The sequence below is a fragment of the Oncorhynchus keta genome, chromosome 26 (assembly GCF_023373465.1).
Source record: "Oncorhynchus keta strain PuntledgeMale-10-30-2019 chromosome 26, Oket_V2, whole genome shotgun sequence".
NCBI classification, from domain to species: Eukaryota; Metazoa; Chordata; class Actinopteri; order Salmoniformes; family Salmonidae; genus Oncorhynchus; species Oncorhynchus keta.
The window spans coordinates 12,853,971-12,862,987 of NC_068446.1; positions in this window are offsets into that span (position 1 = coordinate 12,853,971).

A 9,017-nucleotide genomic window follows, 5' to 3' on the forward strand; every position below is an offset into this window, starting at 1 on the left:
TACCATATCCCCACCGCCACCATGGGGCACTCTGTTCACAACGTTAACATCAGCAAAAAGCTTACCCACACAACACCATTCACATAGTCTGCGGTTGTGATGCTGGTTGGACATACTGCCAAATTCTCTAAAACAACGTTGGAGATGGTTTATGGTAGAGTAATGGACATTCAACTCTCTGGCAACAGCTCTGGTGGACATTCCTGCAGTCAGCATGCCAATTGCACGCTCCCTCAAAACTTTAGACATCTATGGCATTGTGTTGTGTGACAAAACTGCACATTTTAGTGAACTTGTATTGTCCCCAGCACAAGGCGCACCTGTGTAATAAGCATGCTTTTTAATCAGCTTCTTGATATGTCACATCTGTCAGGTGGATGAATTATCTTGGCAAAGGAGAAATGCCCTATAACAGGGATGTAAACAAAAAAAAATAATTTTAGAGAAATAAGCTTTTTGTGCGTATGGAACATAATTTGGGATCTTTTATTCCAGTTTATGAAACATGGGACCAACACTTCCCATGTTGCCTTTATATTTTTGTTCAGTATAGAACCATAGAGAGTTACCGCAATTCACAAAGAAAACAAAACTGCCTCCACTATTTCAGCACCATTTCAACTTAAACATGTTGACTCACCCTACTTGTAGAGAAACTCCAATGCCACCCTTCTCTCTTTCATGTGGATGAAACAGACTATCACTGTCATAGAGTACATATTATTATTATATTATTTATTATATTACATACTTTTATTTTTTGTTTTCTTAAGTTTCCTGGCTAAAATGCTTGCTCGTTAACCTAACTTACTTTCATGGACAATGTTAGCTAGTTAACATGAGCCTTCCACTGTTCATCTAGTTACATATTGAACTTCCATCCTCACAGGCCAGGGGCACAATGTATGGATTAATGGCTGGATCAGAATCACTGGCTGGTATGGAGAATTAAGTAAAACTACAAGTCCAAATCCCTTTCTCCATCCATGGCTAATTTAGGAAAGGGACTATTTCTGCCAGCTAGCCACTGGAGGACAACAACACAATGAGATGCAACAATTCAAGATGTTTCCGTCAATGGCGTATGCTCTCGATGCGATGATGGGAGTGACGCCAAATCCAAACTGGCTTCCCTTGACACTGGACCCATCACAGTTGAGCTCACTTTAGCTTAACGCTGATTGACTATTCTTTTATACTTTTTTTATCAAGGGGAGGCCAAATGCTTGCTGGCTTCCCTTGCATTCAATGCTGCGGGCAGCAACAGTGTCATAATCTTGTCGACCAGACAGCATCAGATAGATGGCCGACACATGCAGAGACAGAGGGGCGCTGTTTCGCATGCTCGGATGCATTCCCCGGTGAGATACATTTAGCCTCTTGCGAATTGAAGTAAAATTATTAAACACAGAGAGGAAAGATGTTTTTCCTATTTTTTCTTGGTAAATGTTTTGGGGAAGCCTGGCTTCTTTTGCCATCCGTGAATACACACTACTGCTTGAACAACACTCCAAGTTGGAATTACAAGTGGGAAACTTAGAGAAGATGTTGTTACCCGAGTTGACGAGTTGTGACATTTCACCACTGACCTCTTACCTTTTCAACCAAAAGATGATAAATACGTTTTTGACAATTACAACGTAATCAATAAGGAAAATATAGATAGTTTGTCCATTATGTCAAAGTTAAGCAAGTTATCTAACTTAGTTATAAGCAATGTTAGCTAGCTTATCAAGCTAAAATCTTATTGGTTGAAGAATTGTTCCGACTTCAAAGGCATGTGAACACATTCATGTAGACTTAGCTACCATTTCCCAGTTTCCCATTTCTCACGAGCACATGAAGCAACACTTTATCCATAATCGGTGGATGGTTTCGGCCTATATTAATTCTGCATCATTTACAAAGCAGTGCGCAAGAAACAAACCTATTCAAAACAGAATTGACCCCCCTTCCCAAATCAAACATGGGTGCTAATGTTGTCTACTCGTTTGCATGCACATGCTTCCACCTCTTCCTGTCTGTTGCAGCCAATCATAGGTGGCAGCATGACATGCATGTTTAGCAGGGCTCATTAGCTAATGGGGGGATACCTAGTCAGTTGCACAACTGAAAGCATTAAACCAAAACACGTATTTTGCATTTAACCCAACCCCTCTGAATCGACTTCCATGTTATCAGCACCCGGGGAGTAGTTGTTGTTGGGGGTTAACTGCCTTGCTCAGAGGCAGAACAGCAGACTTTTCCACCTGGCCAGCTCGGGGATTGAAACCAGCGACCTTTCAGTTACTGGCCCAATGCTCTTAACCTCTAGAGATACAGGTGTGTGAACCACAGACACAGGTTTGCACGCAAAGCAAGACAATTCTGTCCTAATTATTTTGGAAATGTCTACGTACAGTATATGGATAGACCTATAATTTACAACCTCGGAAAAGTGTCCGAAACAGGTAGGCCTACATCACGGGTACAGTCATTTCAGCACAACTTATCTCGACCACATCTATAATTAAATAACGAATAAGAGGTCTACGTTTAGGGTTTGTGGAAGGAGAGGTAGTGGTCAGAGCAAGGTGGCAGAATAAATATGCAAATGTTATGGAACCAACCCAACCTTAGGTGCAATGCATCCCCATCTACAATTAGTAACACCCCAAGCAAGTGGCAGAAAAGTGTCCCTGCTGCAAACATCAACACTGAGAATAAATATTCCAGCGGCCAGTGGGCCAGCAAAAATTCCACAGCTGCCTCTCATGCCTCTTTCCATCCCATCTTTGTTTGTATGTTTCTTTCCCCATATGAAAACGACAGTGGTGAGTGATGTTTGTGGTTGGCATGAAACCATATCCCTTCCCTGACATCTGTAAGCTGGGATGTTGTCCTCTGTGCTTCTCAGTTCTAACCCAACCACCAAATCCACCTCCAGACCCCCACCCCATAGGTTTGCTTGTGAGAATAAGAGTGGGAATATGGATTCTAGCATCTATCTCGTGTAAGTGACAATTAGCATTGTCCTTACTGGTTCCCAATAATTACAGTAGACGTGGACCGTGGCTGCACCTACTACACCGAGAATACAAAACATTAAGGACACCTGCTCTTGCCATGACACAGACCGACCAAGTGAATCCAGGTGAAAGCTATGATCCATCATTGATGTCACTTAAATCCACTTAAATCAGTGTAGATGAAGGGGAGGAGAAGGATGTTTAAGCCTTGAGACAATTGAGACATCGATTGTGTATGTGTGCCATTTAGAGGGTGAATGGGTAAGACAAAATATTTAAGAGCCTTTGGAAAGGGGTATAGTAGTAGGTGCCAGGCACACCAGATTGTGTCAAGAACTGCAACGCTGCTGGGCTTGTCACGCTCAACAGCTTCCCGTGTGTATCAAGAATGGTCCACCGCCCGAAGGACATCCAACCAACTTGGCACAACTGGGGGAAGCATTGGAGTCAACATGGGCCAGCATCCCTGTGGAACACTTTCGACACCTTGTAGAGTCCATGCCCCAACGAATTGAGGCTGTTCTGAGAGCAAAAGGGGGTGCAACTCAATATTAGGAAGGTGTTCCTAATGTTTGGTAAACTCAGTGTACTTACTTTGTTTGTTTGTTTTTCAAACGTGGTGGATTCTGATCGATCATGTCCGACTTCATTTACGATTCAGTTACCATGACAATGCTGAATGTGCTAAGTTGCTTGGTGGGATAAAACCCCAATGCTACCCCCTCGGCTCCACACACCAGACATATAATCAACTCATATCTCCTCAGGCTTAAGGCATCCAGTCAGCCTGCTGAGTGAGGCATGAGAGACCAGAGGCCCACACACAGAGCCAGGGAGCGCTCCTCCTACTAACTACAACATTCATAATGTTCTTCCCCTAGAGTCATTGGTAGAGGGGTGGCAGGTAGCCTAGTGGTTAGAGTGTTGGGCCAGTAACAGTAAAGGTTGCTAGATCGAATCCCCAAGCTGACAAGGTAAAAATATCTGTCATTCTGCTCCTGAACAAGGCAGTTAACCCATCATTGTAAATAAGAATTTGTTCTTAACTGACTTGCCTAGTTAAATAAAGGATAAAAAATAAAGTTGTTTATGTACTGTGGATGAAAATAAGCATTTCCTCACACAGATGAACAGAGGTAAAGCACATCACATTGGTCTCGTTGCTTGACTGGTTTAGGTGAGTGAGCTGAGAGATGGGGGACTATGACCTGAGGCGGGGAAGGAAACAGCAGTCCAATCTTCCACGACACAGCTTCAAACTTTCCTTCCGCTTTTGAGTTTTCCCGTTGTGCTTGCGATGTCATCACCTTGTCTTTCCGCATCTTCAGAGTTACCGGCGGCTGCCGAGAGGCATTTTTCTTTGTCACTTGAAAGGTCTTTAACAATAAGATAAGCACAAAGGCTCCTATAAACAGAAACCAAAAATTCAGCCCAGCCCAAAAAGACATAGGTCTACTTCCTAATTTCACGCCATCATATAAATGTGTCAATCCTTCATAACAGAAGAAAAAGCATGAATGAACACATATGATAGTAAGGACCATCCTGGATCAGGGTGACATACATATTATCTTTAACTATTTCATTTCATTTTGTTGTTGTTGATGTTTGTCAAAGAGCACAGTGACATCATGGAAAAAATGACCTTGAATTGAAGGACCTAAAATGTATTTACATTCATCAAACCCTGTGACACCATCTTGTGCCATTCAAGTGAAAACCAATCCAGTCCAAGTAGGGCTAGATCGGCACAGATTTCCAGCATAAAGGTAAAGTAACTTCTATAGCGAATTGTATACGCTTCAAACTGAAAAGTAATTCCAGCTCTTGAATAATACAAGGAAAATGAAAGCAGGAGTGATTGTCAGGATCCATCCTTCAAGGACTCTTACGCCAATGATTGGCTTTCAACATCAAATAAATTAAGCTGGCTTGGATCAAAGGAAGATGGCAGAGAATCATTAATCTGCCTGTAGTAAGTCACTTAAAAGAAAGGTAATCCCTATCAATTTTAGCCGATGTTGAAGACTGGATCTATGCATTCCCACTAGCTGGGCACAGCTGACAACTTGGCCTTTGAACTGCTATTGTAAGGTTAACAATATACAGCCATTTTAAATATTGTATTCCACAATGAAAATGTAGATTTTCACAATATACCTCTAATATGTTTTCTTATTTTTTTTAGATAGTAATGTATTTGTTATCCCTCAAATTTTCCAGACTGAATCATTTTCTTATCCCCACAACAGCAGTACAGTCAGTGCTGTACTAAATTTTTTTAATTCATCACCACAGCAATACAGTCAGTGCTGTTCTAAATTATTTTATTTTCATCACCACAGCAATACAGTCAGTGCTGTACTAAAAAAATGTTCGGTTCAGCAGTGTCATATTGGGATGCACTTCTCATAGACCATAATTTATATCTATACTCAACCCCAAGTATAATACATGACTTTAAAGTAAGCACACATTGAATAACGTATCAGGTGCAGTAAATGTAAACTCATTAACACCCTTTCCCCTGAGTCTTGGATCTATCCCTATTTCATCCTTTCCCGTTTTTTCTCTCTCTCTCTCTCTCTCTCTCTCTCTCTCTCTCTCTCTCTCTCTCTCTCTCTCTCTCTCTCTCTCTCTCCTCTCTCTCTCTCTCTCTCTCTCTCTCTCTCTCTCTCTCTCTCTCTCTCTCTCTCTCTCTCTCTCTCTCTCTCTCTCTCTCTCTCTCTCTCTCTCTCTCTCTCTCTCTCTCTCTCTCTCTCTCTCTCTCTCTCTCTCTCTCTCTCTCTCTCTCTCTCTCTCTCTCTCTCTCTCTCTCTCTCTCTCTCTCTCTCTCTCTCTCTCTCTCTCTCTCTCTCTCTCTGCAGTGTGCTATTAAAATCTAGAGACTCCAGTGACGCAGGCAGCTCTTGTTTGCCTATCTGCCTCACACACTTAACCCATGAGACTTTTCAAAAGGAACCTTTGTATGAAAAATATCATGATACATAACTTCAGTTGTTTTTATCGCTTTAGTGCAATTTTCACAGGTATGCGGTACATTTTAACAACTGTTATTCTCTTTACAAGTGAAAAGGTGGTGTTAACATGTGAACACTACATTAAATACATGTGAACATATGGTCTCGTGACCTTGTGTAGATTTCAGCTCAACGTGAAAACAGCTATTTCATAAGTGTTTGTTTGTAAGGGAAGTAATGAAATAGTATGGGGGTTTTAAGGTAAGTGTTCAAGTAACTGTTCAGCTAAAATAGTGTAAACATTACATTTGACATGATCCCTTAGTACTGACTAACCCCACCTGGATTTTAAACTCACAACCTCTGGATTTGGGGAATTCTGTAGAATTCTCAGAAGTCCCCTACATATCCATAACCTATAATACATTTCTGCACATAGCAACAGAGTGTCATCTGCACTGCTATTTTAGTTATCAGTTAATCTGACTATTCTCTCATCAATGATATAATTAACTTCTTTCAGCAATTTCAGGGTTTTCTGTATAGTTGTCTAATGTTGTTGGGGTATATTATTTTGTTTTAATGTTACTCCTGAATAACTATGATACATATAATAGTTTTTTGTGTGTATTTGTAACAAAGCTGAGTTTTACTTTGAAGTCCAGAGTGTAGGAATACAGGTGAAATCAGCTATTGACACACATGGTGGCAGGTGAGAACATGTTGTATAATTAAACATTCACAATGTAATTATGTATGTCAATATCACGTTTAGGGTAAGACCCAGGTGCAGACAGTGTCGAAAGAACAAAAGTTTATTATTCGAACAGGGGTAGGCAAAAGGACAGGTCAGGGACAGGCAAAATGACAGGTCAAAGGGCAGGCAGAGGTCAGTAATCCAGATAGGTGGGGCAAAGGTACGGGACAGCAGGCAAGCTCAGGGTCAGGGCAAGAAAACAGGAGCAAAAGCAGACAGGAGCAAGGGGGAACAACGCTGGTAGGCTTGACAAACAATACGAACTGGCAACAGACAGAGAACGCAGATGTAAATACACAGGGGATAGTGGGCAACACCTGTAAATATAATTAGGTGAAACAGATCAGGGTGTGACAGCCAAAGTGTGTCTAATATGTCAGTTGAAAACACTGTGACTGCGTGACGTTCCGGAGACATCCTAACCACAAATTTCTGTTTGCAGGGCATCACCTGTGAAATCTCGTAAAAAATATCCACATGTGAAACTTCATATAAAATATCATCACGTGAAGTGTTCCAAAACCACATGGTTTTTCAGATGAAAAATAAAATGTTACATGTGCAAAACTTGAAATCACATAATTTTTCTGCAAGTGAGTACTGTAACAGTGGGGCAAAAAAGTATTTAGTCAGCCACCAATTGTGCAAGTTCTCCCACTTAAAAAGATGAGAGAGGCCTGTATAATTTTCATCATAGGTACACTTAAACTATGACAGACAAAATGAGAGAAAAAAATCCAGAAAATCACATTGTAGGATTTTTAATCAATTTATTTGCGAATTATGGTTGGAAAATAAGTATTTGGTCAATAACAAAAGTTTATCTCAATACTTTGTTATATACCCTTTGTTGGCAATAACAGAGGTCAAACGTTTTCTGTAAGTCTTCACAAGGTTTTCACATACTGTTGCTGGTATTTTGGCCCATTCCTCCATGCAGATCTCCTCTAGAGCAGTGATGTTTTGGGGCTGTTGCTGGGCAACACGGACTTTCAACTCCCTCCAAAGATTTTCTATGGGGTTGAGATCTGGAGACTGGCTAGGCCACTCCAGGAGCTTGAAATGCTTCTCACGAAGCCACTCCTTCGTTGCCCGGGCAGTGTGTTTGGGATCATTGTCATGCTGAAAGACCCAGCCACGTTTCATCTTCAATGCCCTTGCTGATGGAAGGAGGTTTTCACTCAAAATCTCACGATACATGGCCCCATTCATTCTTTCCTTTACACGGATCAGTCGTCCTGGTCCCGTTGCAGAGAAACAGCCCCAAAGCATGATGTTTCCACCCCCATGCTTCACAGTAGGTATGGTGTTCTTTGGATGCAACTCAGCATTCTTTGTCCTCCAAACACGACTAGTTGAGTTTTTACCAAAAAGTTATATTTTGGTTTCATCTGTCTATATGACAATCTCCCAATCTTCTTCTGGATCATCCAAATGCTCTCTAGCAAACTTCAGATTGGCCTGGGCATATGCTGGCTTAAGCATTGGGACATGTCTGGCACTGCAGGATTTGAGTCCCTGGCGGCGTAGTGTGTTACAGATGGTAGGCTTTGTTACTTTGGTCCCAGCTCTCTGCAGGTCATTCACTAGGTCCCCCCGTGTGGTTCTGGGATTTTTGCTCACCATTCTTGTGATCATTTTGACCCCACGGGGTGAGATCTTTCGTGGAGCCCCAGATCGAGGGAGATTATCAGTGGTCTTGTATGTCTTCCATTTCCTAATAATTGCTCCCACAGTTGATGTCTTCAAACCAAGCTGCTTACCTATTACAGATTCAGTCTTCCCAGCTTGGTACAGGTCTACAATTTTGTTTCTGGTGTCCTTTGACAGCTCTTTGGTCTTGGCCATAGTGGAGTTTGGAGTGTGACTGTTTGAGGTTGTGGACAGGTGTCTTTTATACTGATAACAAGTTCAAACAGGTGCCATTAATACTGGTACCGAGTGGAGGACAGAGGAGCCTCTTGAAGAAGAAATTACAGGTCTGTGAGTGCCAGAAATCTTTCTTGTTTGTAGGTGACCAAATACTTATTTTCCACCATAATTTGCAAATAAATTCATTAAAAATCCTACAATGTGAGTTTCTGGATGTTTCCCCCTCATTTTGTCTGTCATAGTTGAAGTGTACCTATGTTGAAAATTTCAGGCCTCTCATCTTTTTAAGTGGGAGAACTTGCACAATTGGTGGCTGACTAAATACTTTTTTGCCCCACTGTAAATGCCATTTAAGCAGCAGACACAGTCCACACATTTTGGTATGTGACTGCGTTGAGAATCAAACACACAATTCTGGTG